At 49.5% G+C, this 17,235-nt stretch overlaps 3 non-coding genes across 3 annotated transcripts; 1 reads left to right on the top strand and 2 right to left on the bottom strand.

Annotated features, from left to right (window-relative positions):
* Positions 1 to 4,782: 4,782 nt before the first annotated feature.
* Positions 4,783 to 4,865, bottom strand: TRNAL-UAA (transfer RNA leucine (anticodon UAA)). Its single transcript has one exon. It is a non-coding gene; the product is annotated as a tRNA-Leu (tRNA).
* A 3,544-nt stretch (positions 4,866 to 8,409) lies between these two features.
* On the top strand, positions 8,410 to 8,483 carry TRNAT-AGU (transfer RNA threonine (anticodon AGU)). The gene has a single exon. It is a non-coding gene; the product is annotated as a tRNA-Thr (tRNA).
* Positions 8,484 to 9,867: 1,384 nt separating this feature from the next.
* Positions 9,868 to 9,940, bottom strand: TRNAV-CAC (transfer RNA valine (anticodon CAC)). Its single transcript has one exon. It is a non-coding gene; the product is annotated as a tRNA-Val (tRNA).
* Positions 9,941 to 17,235: the final 7,295 nt, after the last annotated feature.

Below are 17,235 nucleotides of genomic sequence, written 5' to 3'. Positions count from 1 at the left end.
GCAAATGCTGCTGGCGGGCACAGCGTCTGCGGCTGGCGGAGCCGTCTTCCTCACTCTGGTGGAAGGGCAGTGACCGTTTGGCGCTACTCACGACACCGCTGCTGTGGGACCGCAGAGGGTCCTGGAGACTGGAGTCAGATCGCCAGGCCGGAGGCTCGCGGCCAGGCCCAGGGTGATGTGTTGGGAACACCTGACTCAGGTGTTCGGCCTGTAAAAGTGTGGATGAGATGACAGTGTTAGAGAAGTGAGAAGTGAACGTCTAGAATGTTTTAAAAGCTACAGAAATTAATCAGGAACATTTTCATCAGGACAGCTTATCAAGGAAGGGAATGGTTTTCTTTTATGGGGCACAGGAACTAGTGATTACTGAGCACTCCCTACTTGCTGTGCTACACGCAGTGTGTGTGTGTGTGTGTGTGTGTGTGTGTCCTCACAACTCGGTGACGTAGGGGTTATCTCCACTGGAACCCTGAGACACTGTGGCTGGGGGGGTACGTGGCGGAGGCAGAACTGGGAGACAAGATCGCTCTGCTGCGGTGTCCACGTGTCCGTGAACCCTTCTCTTCTCAGGGTCTCAGTAAGGGGTCGGCTTCTCTAGATCTGGGGAATCTGCTCCGAAGTCTTCCTTCCGAACGAGTCTACTCCATGGTCTTTTAAAAGCACATTTATCTTTTGATCAGGGAGTGACCACCTTTGTAGGAATCCCCTGATCTAGAGAACTGAATTCATACTGGAATCCTGATAACCAACAAGAGTGTTCACTGTTCTAAGTTTCTATCGTTTCAACCTTCCTCGTCACTAACCCTGATACAGACTGTAGGTCAGACGACTCCCATCCTGGGTAAGGAACCCTGAGCGTCCACCTTATGCTGTCAGGACGAAAGATTCTTCATCAAGTTTTATTTTTTTTAAGTATTTCATCCTTTCTCCACGTATAAAGATCCAAAGGATTGGTTGTTGTTGTTGTTTTTTTTTCACTATTTCTGCATTTACTTCTCTCCTTTTTAATTATACAAGTATCACGGAGGATTGTTGCCAAAACACATAAAAAATATGGCTACAAAAATATACATATATATATTCCCACATTAAGTAAACACTTAAGCACATTTTATAGTATAGATACTACTGGACATTATATACATACGTATACATACCTCCATTTTTTAAAAGGATTATCCATTTTTTAACTTAATGCTATTTCTTAAGCATCTTTGCTAAAAAATAATAACTATTACATTCTGAAGAGTGAAGGTTAATAAATATTTCTTGGATGAATATATAATTTCCCTGGATCACTAGCTGCTTCGAAACCCCTACTTCAGGTATCTTTGAACACTATATTGCGTCAGACAAAAAGTATTTTGTCCCTAAGAGCAAAAAAAAAAGTAATAGGGATCTCATTTTCTCCTCCTCCCTTCTAGTCCCCTCTAGTTCTCCTCCTCCCTTCTAGCTCCTACACTTTGCTTTCATTCCCTTCTCTAGAGGTGCAGTGGGAAAGCAATTTTCAGATCCAACTCTTTCCTGGTTGGATAAACTCATCTGAAAATAAGCCACACTTGGGCCATGTGCAAAACGGGAAGTGTTATTGGTAAGCCAAGTACTGATGAAATCGAGATCTCGTTTTTCCATAACCTGAAAATTGGAGGTGTAGAACAGTGGGTAAATATTTTCTCTTTTATGTAAAAAGTTAGGTAAGATAAGACTACGTTCATATTTGCAAGTATCATTAAGAAAAGGAAGGTTGTATAAGAAACTGAGGTAAAGGTGTTGGTGAGACCCGCAGAGATGGGGAAGGAGGGACCACAGACTTCAGGAACCTTCTAATACTCTCTCATTTTTCAGCCAAGTGAATATATTACTCATGCAAAAACTATATATACTGCATTGTTTCTTAAATTCTTACTGTGCTGAGATTAGTGAAAATTGTCCTTCCTTGTTTTTTAATCATGGTTTTGCTTACACTGAACTGGTGTGATGGTTAATTTTATGGGTCAACTTGACTGGGCCATGGGGTTCCCAGATACTTGGTCACATATTCTGGATGTTTCCATGAGGGTGTTTTGGGGTGAGTTTAACATTTAAATCAGTAGACAGTAAACCACCTTGCCCCCCTAATGTGGGTGGGCCTCCTTCAATCAGTTGAAGGTCTGAGTAGAAAAAATGGGCCTCCCTCCCCTGAAGAAGATGGAACTCCTCTTGCCAGACGGACTTTGAGCCGGGACAGCCATTTCTTCCTGCCCTCGGACTCAGTCTGAAACATTGGCTCTTCCTGAATCCCAAGCCTGCTGGTCTTTGGACCGGAACCACACCATTGGCTCTCCTGGGCCTCCCAGTTGCTGCCTGCAGATCTGATGACTTCTCAGCCTCTATATTCACAGGAGCCAACCTATATATTCCACCCTACTCGTTCTGTTTCTCTGGAGAAGGCTGGCACAAGCATCAAAGAGAGGATGGCCCAGGGTGAGGTGGTAGGAGTGTGGCTGGCTTGACGATTTCTGTCCAAAGACAAAACCAATCCAGAAAGCCGCAGTTTCCTCCTCGAATCAGTTTCCTGTTGAAAATAAAAGCCACCTGTGTGTCTCTTCCTTTACCCAGAAAGCCTGGGTGGGAGGAAAGAAACTTAGTTTGTTTTTCCCTCAGTGTTGCATTCCCAATATCAAGATGCATGTTGTAAAATATATACATATACACCATATATATATATATATATATATATATATATACCACATATATATGTACCATATATGTGCCATTTATGGTCTATATATATATTTATAAACTATGTATATAAACTAGTTTAAGGGATGAATTGGTAGCTATTAATTATGTATTAGATGAAAGACTAGTATCTGTAAAGGATTGTACAGGGCTTATACACCGTGGGAGGGCAACTTGGAGGCCATCACGGAATTCTACCTGCCTCGAGGAACAACAGGAGAGGTTGGGGCTGCGTGGAAGTCGCCAGCATCACTGATGATCGGGAGGAAGTTAATACGGTCAAGTGCCTGACACAACAGGCTCAGATCTTCCTGGTGGCAGAGATGGGTTTGGGATGGTAATTTTAGATGAGTTGACTCTCTGGTGGGGAGATGTGACATAAGAGAACTTGTGCAGTGACGGAACCTGGAGTCGGTGTCATTGGGCACCAGTCTGCACGACCTCGCTAACCGACCACTGAGAGACTGCTGTGTTTTCTCTTTAGCAGATTTCAGTTGGGGTAAAATCTTTGCCATCTGGAATCTCATTTGAGAAAAAAATAAATCTTCCACTTCCACCCGTCCTCTCTCTACCTCATTCACGGGAGAGAAAAAAGATGACAGAAACCACCTTTGGTAGGGAGGAGTCTTGCCTCTCCATGGAACGTTGTTAGTCTTTCTCAAACCGACTTATTTCTGACCGTGAAGACACAGGAAGTTCCTTCCTTCTGCCGGGGATGGCCAGGAGCAAACGTGAAACTCAACGTTCACACTTGAAATTCAAGGCCGCTCATGAAAATGATGCACTGAGCTGCCCCAGGATCAGAGAACATTCAAATGTGGAATCTCGATGTTTGATCTCAAAACATAGAAGCAATTTAGCTATCAGGACAAATTTTATCTGATGTTAAATCTGATTTCGGGGTTTCTGCTAAGGACTGCTACAAAAGAAGTGTGTGAGTTTCTTCTTAGGGGAAAGATGACTAATCTATCCAGAGGCAAAGAGACTTCTTAATTCAGCAGGCATTTACGTGAGATAAGGGTTATTGTCTCCATTTAACAAAGGAAGAAATCAAGGCTCAGAGAGGCCACGGGAAAGCCAGAATTAGAACATTGGTTGTTGTCATGGTCTTTCCAATCATCTGGTCCTATGCGTTTTAGAGAACAGAATTTAGTAGTCCGGCATTTCAACGGATGGGGAGAATATGGACATTCAGTAATATGGTGTTGAGATTACTGGTAATCCTCTGGAAATAAGGTAGAGTTCGATCTGTATCTCGCATATTAAAACACAGGGAAAAATCAGACACCTCGGAGATCTAGATACAAAAAAAAAATCATGACCATGGTAGAAGAAATGGCGTTCCTCTGTCACTCGCTCTTGTAGCAGGAAAAGGCACATGCAAGTCAGACATTGAACCAGAAGGCTGATCACTGGGGGGGCACACAGTCCAAAGTGTCCGCCTCCAAAATCCCTGCCAAGTTCCAAGGCAAATAAACCTGTGACATACCGACAGAAGGCCCGACGGACTCCTGTTTCCCCAAAGAGGAAGCCCTGACAGGGAAGGAGAGAAATGAGTACAGGATATAAGTTCACACGAGAGGAGACCCAGGGGGTTCATCCACTTGAAAAGATGCCCAACAACACCGACCGGAAGGCAAGCTAACACCCCCCTGCGGGAGCGTCTTTCCGTTTGCAGACACCCACCTTCCGCTGGCCCGGGGTCAGCCGTGTTTCGGAGCCAGCCGCAGGGGCAGCCTAGCGGGGCGTGAGGTGCACCTGGCGGGTGGTCGTCCGGCGGGGCCCCAGGCCTCCGTCCCCCTTGGAACGGAAAGGCCCGCAGGAGGAGCAGCTCCTTAGGAAGACTGTGGACTTGGGGCGGCGCGTGGGGGGGCGGGGAGGGGGGAGGAGGGCCTCACGCTGGCCCTCGGAGGGGGTCCGAGCAAAAATCGGTTCGGTTCGCGCAGGTGCTTCTGCTTGAGGACAGCGAAGGAGGGACAAGAAGAAAAGCAGGCGCGGGGTCGGGCCGTGTTCGCCGCCGGCGCCGCCCCAGGGGGGCCTCCAGCCTTCAGAAACTCGCCCTACCGGGAGTGGGGTTCGAACCCACGCGGGCACCTGCCCATTGGATCTTAAGTCCAACGCCTTAACCACTCGGCCATCCCGGTGGCTGGGCTCCTGCCCCCGGCAACTGTTTTTTTGTTGCAAGCACGGTATTCGCGCCGCGCAGGAAGGAAGCCCCGGGTTTCTGATTTTGGGGGTTGCATCGGACGTGAGGCGGGTCGTCGCAGAGGAAGCAGCCCGCCGCCTGCTTTCGGGGAGCGCCCACGGTCCCCCCCCCCCCCCCGAGCTCACTGCCTGTGCCTCAGAGAAGTAGCTCTTTCTGTGTGGTATGAAAAGAAAAACGAACGGGGGAGAGACGGAGAGTAAGAGCCCCCGTCCTCCCCCTGCCCCGGTGCACCTGCTCCCTCCGCTCCCCGCCGCCGCCATCCGGACTCACGTGAGAGGCCGCGGTTTTCCTGAGCTCGTGCCCCCCCCCCCCCCCCCCCGACCCAGACCTCCCGTCCCCCTCCCTCTCCCGTCCCCCTCCCCCCTCCCCAACCCGGGTCTGGGCAGCGGGGCTGGGGCCCAAGGGACGTGAGGTTAAACGAGCTCGCCCTGGCGGTAGATTCGGAAATCCCTAGCGGACACAGTTCACATGCGTGACTCCGATTTTAATGGCAAGGGGCTGTAACTGCCAGCCCAGTGTGTCCCCGAAGGAGCGGAGGGTGGGACCCCGCACCTCCGGTATAGGGGGGGGCCCAAGAATGCCAACCCCACCGGGCACACTCGGGTGACCACCGCCCTCCGTCTGCGGACCACACTCCGTCAAGGGCGCTGCGAGTCGTCGCGGGGAAGGTACGGATCCGATGGGACATTTGGGGTCTCCTGAGCTGAAATGAGATCTGGAGGGCGCTACCCAACACCTAGCGTGTGACACGGCCCTCAGGGAACCGAAGGGAGGCACCACAGTGTGAGGGGGTCATGTCTGCCCTACCGGACAAGCAGAGATGACCCTTCCCGAATCTCCGTTGATGAGACCCAACCCTCGTTTTGAATGTTCAGACTGACCGGATCCACATTCAGATCTTTCTCTTTGGCTGATAAATTCACCCACAAGGAGTGGCCCCCTCAAGTCCTCCGGTTGGCCGGCTCTGGGTTCTGTCTCTGGCCAGATCAAGGTTCAACTCCTAGAAAGGAGACCGGGCCCAAGGGTCCTGCACTTAACAAGCCCAGAAGGAAACCCAGACGTCTCAGCGCTGGGGTGAGAACTGGGCTGAGGCTGGGGTTGGACACGACTGCTGCTTCCACAAAAAAAAACAGATCAGAGATCGCATCCTACAGGTATGGACAGACACAAAGGTTCCCAGAGCATTCCATTACTGTTGTTCTGAACACGGGCTACACAGTAGAATCAGCTAGTAAGTTTAGTTCCCAAATGTGAAAGTAAAAAATAAAGCTACCAGAAGTCTATGAGGAGAAGAACTTTAAACCACTTCAAAAGCACAGTCGATAAAGACATAAAACTCTAGCATTTGCTTCCATTACAACGGAGAATGTGTAAAATAAAGGACATGAGAGAAATATAAATAGATAAATGGGGTGATGGGTGAGTGTATTTAAGTTGTCCCAAAGTAGCAAGGGCCAGATAGATAGATGATACCGCAGCAAAAAGCCACGAACAGCAGCAAGGTCAGAAGGAAATGGGCAAGTAGGACGACAGGGACGCAGGCTTCCGCCTCCACCCGTGAAGGATGCGTGCCTGTAGGAGCTGCGCTTCCCTCGTGGGCAACAAGGAGGCCGGACAGGAATTGTGACATTTGCTGTCAGTGCAGGGCCCCCATCCCCGGCAGCAGGGGGATGGAAGAGGTGAGTCTCACAAAGGTTTTAGCTTAGGGCCTAGAGGCAGCTTCTAGCCCCAGGACGGCGGAGGGCGAGGACGGAGGGCGACTCAGAGCCAGGCGGGGTCCCCGCATTGGGAGCACAAACAGCATCTCAAGGAGGCCAAAGCAGTCAGGATACAGGGGGCACAGGACACTGGAGAGGAGAAAGCCGCGCACGGAGAGGGCTCCCGGGCTGGCTGTGCCTTCGGGGCGGAATATTGATTCACGCTCAAGGGGAGGTTAAAACTCCAGGAGGCTGGGAAAGGAGCCACTGGAAAAGAGTAAGCTGCTTACAAAGCGCTGAAAATGGTTCCCACCAGCTCTCCTGAGGAGACATCCTAACTTATGGGGCATCAGGTGGGGTCCATACCAAGGCATAACCTTAGGTTTGGATCACCCCCCCCCCCCCATAAAAGATCCAGGTAAGCCACAGGAGGCACAAATGGATCCTGCGGAAAATATTACTTGAACCTGGAGGAAAAGGGATTCCTCGTGAAGCAGTAGGGGATTTAGAAACGCCAGGGCCTGCAGTGTCATGACATGAAAACCAGTCCCACCGACCAGTTTAGCTAGAGAGATTTCCAGGCGGAACTGCGAAGGTGCTGCTCAGGCTTCAGTGAAGGGGAGGACTGTCAAACACAAACGGGCCACAACTCAGAGGGCTTGCAAGACAAGCTGTTCGTCATCCCCAGCGGCTCCGCGATGAAAAGCGATGCCGAAGTTAAGAAAGAAATGACTTGCAGGCAAGAATTAAATCCAGAGCACTGTCAGAAAATGTGGCCTCAAGATGAAGCCACAGGCGTGATTGTAAAATCTTTCGTTGGCACTCCAAAGGGAGTTAAGGCGGTATCTCAGCAGAAAAACCTCTGAGCCTCTTAAGGACTTGCCCCGCCCGTCCCATCCACAAAAGCACAACTCTTGCGGGTGTGATGCCACGGCAGCTCAATTGGAAGCCGAGGCAAACAAGGGCTTATTTGCATGAGGTCTGCGAATGTGGCTTTTTTAATACAGAGGTTGGCCAACTTCTTCTTCAATGGGCCAGTGGACCATACAGTCAGTGTCTGTCGAAGCTACTCAAATCTGCTGTTGTAAGCAGGAAGGTGGCCGCAGATGATGTGAAAAGAATACGTGTGGCCGTGTTCCAATAAAACTTGACAAAAACAGGTAGCTGGCCAGATTTGTCCTATGGGTCACAGTTTGCCAACTCCCACTATACAAGAATAAACTCCAACAACGTTCACGAGATCGCAGGTCTTTAAAGAGCAGGGTGGTTGAACGCAGCTTGAACTAAAGGGACAGAGGACCTGGAAAAATGAAAAGAAAAAGAAAATGAAGAGAGGGGCTGGAACCTGCCACACTACAGGCAGGAGGTCGGCTAAGGCGACTCTTCAGCTGCAAGTAGGAGAAAATTCCCACCAGTAGGATGGCTGATCCCGAGGGCGCAGCCAAGGGTCCGGGAGACCGATTCCCAGACAGCACCGCTGAGTCCTAATCAGGAAGCGTCATGTGCCCACCGGAGCCTAGGATCGCCGTGGAGCCGTGTCCCTCCTGTTTTGTTCCTTTTGCACGCGAGTGTGTACACAGCGTGCCCTGTGCCTCCTGTGCCCGTCTGCTGGGAGGCAGGGAGCTCCCAAGGTACATAGGTGTTCGAGTTAAGGACAATCCTACTCGAGGATTCCTCCCCGAGGAAGGAGCTTTCCCCGGTGTCGATGACCCCATCCTGGGCTCCAAGTAGATGAAGGTGTGACATTTCATAAAACAACATGCGTCAGGGAGGGATGGGACATCGGGCTCTGTGGCTTAGTTGGTTAAAGCGCCTGTCTAGTAAACAGGAGATCCTGGGTTCGAATCCCAGCGGGGCCTTCCTCTTTGAGGTTTTACAAAGCGAAATTGTCCAAGGCAAATACAGGCAATGGGTAAAAAATAAACAAAACAAATCAGAACTTGGGTTTTATACCTGATGGAAGCCTCAGATGTCGAGTCTGCCCGTCTGAGGCGTTTTGTAGAAGACTGAGAAGATTATTCACCATGAATTGGCAAAGCTATGCTGTGAACCGGACGCGAGCCGTAATTTTCTAATTTTAAACCTCTATAGCTACGCTCCACATTTCCCAAAGAAGCTCGCAGTCTCAGCATTTTGCTTTTAAGGCAATCCACAAAGAAGGCAAGGAAAAGAGACAAACCGTGCATGTTGTGCAAACCGAGTGCCGCGATGACCACCCCTCCTTCTCCCGTGATTGTGGATTCTAGGACACCGCAGAATATTTTGAAAAGTACAGTGACGTGATGGAATCTTGGAAGAGTAAGAAGAATGGCGATGGAGCCAACCAAAACAGAAAACAAGAAGTCTAACAGGCGACTGGAGGCAGCTGGGACTGGAAGTACTTAGATCAAAATAAAACGCTGGGAAAAACAAAATCAAATCCTAGAATAGAATTTTAATGTCTTAGCCGATCTTTTCCTTTTGATGTGCGAGGATGCCTCTTAAGGCGGTCCAGTCTGCAAAGGCAGCCCCTCCTCCACACGACATTCGTCGTCAAGCAGGGGGTGGCACTGTTCTCAGCTGCTTGCGCCTCCCCGGAAGGACCAGAGAGGTGGCACGGCCGCTCCTTTTGTGAGCTTTCGGGAGGACGCGTGACAGGATTTGTGGGCCCAGCGTGAAATGAAAACGCAGGGCTTTCTGTTGAAAAGTCATTGAGAATTTCAAACCAGGTAGAACATGAAGTCGGGCGTGTGGTTTGCCAGCCGTGACGCTGGCCCTCTTTGGGGGGGTCTGTTTTTTTTGCCCAAAGACTGGATTTTAAAGGACTCCTGAAAGTGGAATGCAGTCCAAGGTGACGGTCAATGAGACCCGGTGCTTTTAGAAGCCCCGGGAGCTGGAGGGTACTGACTAGAGAACGTGGCACTTGAGAAACCGTCGCGCTGTAAGAACTGTGAAAACAAACTCGGTGAGAGGGCCTTCTCTCCACCTGACGTATTTTTCTGGCTTATGTTCTTTTCCCAAACAACTCCTCCTTCCAGGTCCCCGTCAGCGTCACCTGGCCTGGTGACCGGGCGCACAAAACAGACACCCTGTCTCGGGGTGTCCCCATGACTTCTCTAACTCGGGACAGGAAGGGATGGAGACGGTGCACTGGAGACCATAGATGAAAGCGAATAGAAGGCTGGGTCAGAAGGGTGACAGGTGTCTATGTGAAACACGGCATTGGCTTGTTGCAAGAGAAAAGGGTTTATTCCGCCGTGGGTATGTTTCTGCCTGGCTTCGAACCAGGGACCTTTCGCGTGTGAGGCGAACGTGATAACCGCTACACCACAGAAACCCCCGCATGTGGGCTGGGCTGGTGGCGCTCACCTAGGTTTCCTGCGTTCATCAGCGTTGGTTCCTAAAAGTCCGGGGTCTTCTCTCTACTCAGGTTTGCGTAGTCAGGGTCCACAACTGCATTTTAAACTTGATCCAAAACAAGCACCATGCTGAGGTTAGGAGGTATCCCATTCCCAGACATTTTTAAGTGTTTAAATTCTATGAGCCTTATGCTAAAACCATGACCACCATCAGAATGATCTCGTTCTTCCCCACCCTCCACATGCTCCCGGGCGTGGCTCTCAATCTATTCCCTGCCCAGCTTGAAATTCAAAACTTCACTCCCTTTCACACAATTCCACACACATTAACCATTTTCTTTTCTAATATACGCATTTATTATTTTTCAATAGACTTGTTAAAGAGCAGTTTAGGGTTCACAGCAAAACTGAGTAGAAGGTAGAGACGTTGACCGAGAGTTCCTATCACGAAAGGGAGTTGGATTTTGTCAAATGCTTTTTCTGCGGCTACCGTTCTGATCATGCGCGTTTTCTCTCTTAGCCTGTTGGTGTGATGGATTACATTAAGTGATTTTGGATCTGGAACCAGCCTTACACACCTGGAATAAATCCCACTGGGTCACGGTGTATAATTCTTTTGATACGTTGTTAGATTCAATTTGCTAGTATTTTGCTGAGGATTCTTGCATCTGTGTTCATAAAGATGACAGTCTGTGGTTTTCCTTTCCGGCTGTGTCTTTTGTTTGATCCTGATGTTAAGATGACGCTCCCCCCACTAAGTTTGGAAGCGTTTCTTCTGCTTCTGTCTTTTCAGAGAGATTGTAGAGAATTGGTATTATCTCTTCCTTAGATCTTTGGCAGAATTCACTGTGAATTTCCCTGGGCCCGAAATTTCTGTTTTGGAATGGTATTACTTACTGATTCCATTTCTTTAACACGTGGAGGCCTATTGAGGGTCATTGTTTCTTCTTGTGTGAATTTTGGCAAATTCTGTCTTCACAACTTCAATCGGTCCATTTCGTCTAGGTTATCTGAATTGTGGGTATAAAGATTGTGCATAACATCCCTTTATTGTCCTTGGGATCTATCGTCTTGTCCTTTCTTTCATTTCTGCTATCACGAATCTGTGTCCCTTCCCTTGTTTTCCTTAGTCTAGTGAGAGGCTGATCGATTTTTACTGATTTTATTGATCTTTTCAAAGCACCAGCTTTTAGTTTCATTGATTTCCTGTCTTTAATTTCTGTTCTAATTTTTATTATTCTTTTCTGCTTGCTTTGGATAATTAGGTCTTCTTTTTCTACTCTCCTAGGATGGAATCTTAGATGATTTACTTCCGATCTTTCTTCTTTGCAAATAATATGCATCCAATGCTCTAAATTTCTCTAAGCGCTTCTTTCACTGTATGAAGCAGTGTGTTTTCATGTCATTCAGTTCAAGATGTTTTTCATTTTTCCCCGAGACATTTTCTCTGCCCCATGTGTCATTGAGAAGTGTGTTGTTTAGTCTCCGGGTTTTGGGGGGATTTTCTAGCTATCTTTCTGCTATCGATTGCTAGTTCAATTCTGTTGGGGCCCGAGAGCAGACGTTGTCTGACTTGAATGCTTTCAAATGTGGTAAGGTGTGTCGTATGGCCCAGAATGTGGTCTGTCTTGGTGTATGTCCCGTGTGACCTTGAGAAGAGCGTGTTCTGCTGTTGTCGGGTAAGCTGTCTGAAGATGTAGATGATATCCATTTGCTTGATGGCGCTGTTCAGCTCGGCTGTGTCCTCACTGATCTCCTGCCTGCTGGACCATTTCCGACACGAAGTCTCCGAACATGATCATGGATTCACCTGTTCCTCTTTGCAATTCTCTTACATTCTGTCCCAGGTGGTTTGATGCTCTGTGAGGCATGTTCACACTAAGCATTGGCCCCTTTTGTCAAGGGAGAATCGAACCCCTTGTCATTCTATGAAGCTCCTTTCTATCTCTGGTGGTTTCCTTGCTCTGAAGTCGGCTCTGTCTGACTTTAACACGTTACTCCTGCTCCCTTTGTTCTAACGTTGGCTGGTGTGTCTGTGTCCATTCACTTACCTTTAGTCGATATGTGTCTTTATGTTGCAAGTGGGTTTCTTGTAGACAACATATAGTTTAATCTTGTCTCTTGGTCCACTCTGACAACCTCTGTCTTTTAATTGGTGCATTTAGACCATTGATATTTGGGCTGATTCCTGGTATAGTTGGATTAATATTTTGCACAGCTGTTACTACTTTCTGTTTGGTGCCTTTGTTTTTTGTTCCTGTGTTTGTCTTCCACTCTTTTTCTGTCTTTTGTGGCTTCAATTGAGCACTTCACATTATTATATTCTATTATTTTATTTTCTCTCCTTTCTTAGCATATCAGTTATACTTCTTTTGTTACTTTTTTTTTTTTACTGGTCACCCTAGAGTTTGCAATATATATTTACAACTAACCCAAGCCCACTTTCAAATAACAGTGTCAGGGGCGCCCGGCGGGCTCAGTCGGTTAAGCGTCCGACTTCGGCTCAGGTCGTGATCTCATGGTTTGTGAGTTCGGGTCCCACGTCGGGCTCTGTGCTGACAGCTCAGAGCCTGGAGCCTGCTTGGGATTCTGTGTCTTCCTCCCTCTCTGCCCCTCCCGCGTTCTGTCTCTTTCTCTCAAAACAAAGCAAAACAAAACACTGTGTCACTTTACAGGAAGTGTGAGTACCTTATAACAGCAAAATAATCCTAATTCTTCCCTCCTGTTTCTTGTATCCTTGTTGTCCTTTGTTTCACACATACATAAGCAAATATATGTATATACACACATGGATATACAACATACATAATCTAGTATGTTGTGGGTATTTTTATGTTGAACACCCTGTTATCAGTCAGGTCAATTTAGAGTAAGAAATGTGAAAGTTTTTATTTTACCTTCATGTATTTCTACTCTGATGGTCTTTCTCACATAGATCCGAGTTTCTGATCTGTATCATTCCTTTCTTCTGAAGAATTTCTCTTAACGTTTCTTGCTAGATGGGTCGCTGGCCACGAATGCTCTCAATATTTTCTCTGGGGAAATCTTTATATCTTCTCCACTCTGTAGGGATGACTTCACAGGGTGCAGAATTCTAGATAAATGTGTTTATCTCTAGCACGAAATATTTCACTCCGCTTTTTTTGCTTGCACATTTCCTGAGGGGGAAGCGGCTGTAATCCTTATCTTTGCTCCTCTATAGGTAATTTCTTCCCCCTGTAGCGGCTCTCGGGATTTTTTTCTCTATCTCTGTGTTTCTGTAGTTTGAATACGTTGCCTCTGTGTGTAGACTTGTTGGCATTTATCCCGGTCGGTGCTCCCTGACTATCGTGGGTGGCGCTGCTGTGAACACCGATGCACAGAGAAGGCCTTCCTCTGCCCACCGAGATTTTCGTGAAGCCTGGCAGCACATTTGAAATCAGGATTGGACAACCCGCCGTTTCCTACTTCCTGAGGGCGGCTGCTGGGATTGCGAAGGGGGCCGGCAGACAGCCTCCGGTCAGAAGAGTGGACACCTTTCCAGAAGGAGCGAACCTAGAAACGGGCAGGTGCCAGGAGGCGACCCCGGTCCTCACACTCTGGGGACTCGAGGGGACCCACTGGAAGAGCCGTGCCAAAGGGGAGGGAGGAGGTGACGCCAATCTGATGACTATTTCCCCCACTTTAAAGGAAGTATTTTTCCATGTATGACAGTCTCAAGGGATCAAGTCTAAATCAACATCCTTTGTCATCCCCACAACCCCCCTCCGGCCACCAAAAGTACGTTTCTAAACGTTTGGTGGCATTCCCCCGTGAAACCATCTGGGGTGGCTTTTCTTTGTTGTGATGGTTTGGATTCCTGCTTCAGTATCTCAGCGGTTACGGGTCTGTTCACATGTTTGTTGCTTCATGTTTTCTATTTGGCCGATTGGATGTTTCTAGACATCCGTCCACTTAATCTAGCTTTACCCAGTATGCTTTTTCGGAGTACTTTTTCGGAGTACTCTCTTACAATTGCTTTTATTTCTATAAAATCTGTAATAATGTCCCCACTTTCACTTCTCATTTTCATCGTTTGCATCTCCTCTCTTTGTTTTCCTTAGTCAATGTAGCTAAACACTGGTCAGTTTTGTTGAAACTTTCAAAGAACCGACTTTCTGTTTCATCTATACTTTTAATTCTGTTGCCAGCCTCTCTTCCTGCTGGCCCGCCTTATCTGAGTGCCTGCCCTACGGATTTACGAATTGCTTACCCAGTCCCTGTAAATGGCATAAACCAAGTCCTTCCATAAACCTTCACCCCCGCCCCCCCCCGCCCCGCCACCCCTCCCAAAACGAATTCTCTTTTGTGTCTCTTTTCTTTTGGTCAACGGGTCTGTGAAGTTCATTCATGGACGTTGTAGATTATTCATTCTACGTTCTGCATTATGTATTTTTTCATGTGAACATGTCCACGTGACTACAGATGGGCACTTGGGAAGTTTCCAGTCTTGACTACCATGAACAGATGGCTGGGCGTGCTGGTGATTCTACCGGCTGGATTTACATCCCAGCATCTGCAAGGCAAGTATCGACCGTCAGGACATGGTATCGTTGATTACAAGGAATGAAAAGTCTGAGATCTAGGACAGGACACAATGAACGAAAGATCTCTTGAATTGAAAACGTTTCCAGGCCTGGATACCTTCTTCTAGTCTGACCATTTCACACACGTGGTGTTCTGGAATGTGGTGGTGAGCCCCTTCCCTCGACATTTGAAAGGTTCCCTGGCTTGGAAAATAAGGTCTTCGTTCCTAATCCTAAATTTTGCTTCCTAACGTCTCCATTTGGCCAGATAGAATCACGGTTTATCTTCAAACAGAGGAATCTTCTTGCCCCTCGCCGACTCCTTAAGCCACGTTGCTGGCACCCCGCGCCCCCATCCCAGCCACCTGCCCCAGTGGCTCTGAGTCTCCGGGTTGTTAGGGGGCCCCTGCGGTGCCAGCCCCCGGAAGCAGCCTCAGCAAAGGATGCCACCTGTGACACCCTGATGAGATGCTGGCCCGGACAGTCGTGTTCATCCTTTAACAGGTCTCCTTATCGGAAACAGTCTGAGCCCAACGAAAAGCGCCCACGTTTGGCTCTGACCACGGGTCTTACTCAGATGCTGAGTCCCCAGGGGCTGTCGCAGAGCCTCACAACGGGGTGGGGGGGCCCGCACCCAGTGAGCCTTCCGACTTCAGTCACTCAGGAGGCCATCCCCCTTCAGGGACAGCTCGTCCCCTCCTGCCGATCTGTTGGTCTTAGCCTCACCCGAGATGGGCGCTCCTTTGGAACAGGTGCCCCGTTCGTTTCCCTTAAGGGCCCCGGGAGGGACACCGCGTGTGACTGATGCACTCCCTTCCGGAGTTCCCTGGGTCTCAGCGGAATGGTGTGCTGCCTCTGCGGGATCGGAGCCGGGAGCAGCCAGGGGCGCAGAGAGCTGGGGCCGGGAGCCCAAGGCGCGCAGACCTGAGGGCTCAGTCGGGTGCCAGCTCCCCGCGGGGCTCCCGGCTTCCCACGAAGGCGAGGACGCGCGTTGGCCGTGTGGAAACATCTCGAGTGGAGGAGACGCAGGTACCCGGGGGTCTTCCTGGGGTTCCCGCCAGGACGCGGCTGAGGGACGGAGAGCCTCAGGGGCCGGGTCGGAGGCCTCTGCTGGCCAAACCCTGCTGAGAACCGGAGGCTTCTTCCCCCCTTCCCCTCAACACGCCTGTGAAGGTTAATTGTTTGTGTCAGCGTGACTGGGCTCAGGGCTGCAGACAGGCTGCGAAACCATGATTGCCGGGTGTCCGGACTCCTCGGGAAGCCCCGTCACCCCAGACGGGCCCAAGGGGGTGGCGCCATGACAGGAGCCCCGGAGCAAACGAGGAAGGGAAGGCGCCAAACCTCCCGCCCCAAGTCCCGAATATCCCGTCCTCTAGTGAACAGCTGCTCCCAAGACAGAAACCTGAGCGCCTGGGAGGAAGAGCTGGCCACACTCTGGCTCGCTCGGTGGGTGGGCGCGTGCGGCCTACGCCCTCTCTCTCCCTCCCCTGCGTCACCACCCGCCGTGCTGTGGGTTGTGTGTCTGACCTTGAGTCCTTTCTCGTGATGAGGCCAAGAGCGTTCAGTGACACCTTTGGGACGGAAGGGGTCAGGGCCCCGGGCCCCGGGTCTCCCCAGTTCACCCGGCACCAAATGCACAAGGAGGGTCAGAACTGGATTGAACCTCGGGACACGTAGCGGGTCGGTGTCCGGAGAGCTGGGGAACCGGCGGGTGGGGGGGGGGGGGCGGTGCAGCACATTTGTTGTCAGAAGTAGACAACAATCGCGGGGAGAAACCACTCAAAGCTGTTGCGGAGCCCAGGGCCCAGGACCGGGAGAGGCCTGGCCGCCATGGGGGAGACTTCATGTCCACAGTAGACAGCGTTTGCTGGGAGGTACCGAGCGGGACTTCTCTAGCCGCTTGGGATTAGGGACGGGGGGTCTATCCCAAAGCAAGACTTATTCAAGTCTCCACATTCCGAAAAGAGCCACCAAAAATGAGGCCATTGCTTCCCTCAGTGGAGCAGGATATCCCCGAACAGAGAGTAGAGTTGTGACAGCGAGGCTTTTTTTTTTTTTTTTCCAGGAAGCAACTTAATTCCTTCTGACACCGCTCAGTTGGGTTCGCACTCGAGGAACTGTCCTGTAGGGGGAGGCCTTTACTCAATTAGTAAAAGTATCAATCCGCACCCACAGGCGTTGGAATTCCTTTGACCTTGGCAGATGAGGGAAACCTAATCGTTAGTCTTTCCTGGATAGTCTCTGGTTCCTTGATGGTCTGGGGGAGCAAGTCTGTGGTTGGAAGGATTGTTTCTAAGACACTTTACAGGCTGTTACTACTCGCAGAACTGTCCTTGACGCCTTTTTTTTTTTTAGTAAACATCCTTTGGGCCGTTTGATAAGTTTTGTCCCTCCCTAAATGAAAAGCCTGATGCCGTGTTTTAATGATCTTTTAGCTCTGTGAGCCCGGTAATAGTAAATGCCCCGCTCTGTTTGCAACCATTCCAAGGGCTGGAGTCAGACCCCAGTTTATTTTTTCGAGGGGGGTGGGGGAGAGTAGGTGGGATTGAGTCTCATTTAATCATTGATATAGCAGGCAAACTATTTTCCCGAGCCCTGGTATCTACAGCCTACACTATCCAGTAATTTCCAAACGCGCACACAATTGTTCATTTGTTCTGGAGTCAGTAGTGTGTAGTCTCTAATTCAGTTACAATGTGCCTTCCTAGCAAGGGAGGAAGGCCGTCTGG

The sequence above is a fragment of the Panthera onca genome, chromosome B2 (assembly GCF_046562875.1).
Source record: "Panthera onca isolate mPanOnc1 chromosome B2, mPanOnc1 haplotype 2, whole genome shotgun sequence".
Classification (NCBI taxonomy): Eukaryota; Metazoa; Chordata; class Mammalia; order Carnivora; family Felidae; genus Panthera; species Panthera onca.
Note: the sequence above shows the minus strand (reverse complement) of the source record. Positions and strands in the feature narration are given on the sequence as shown.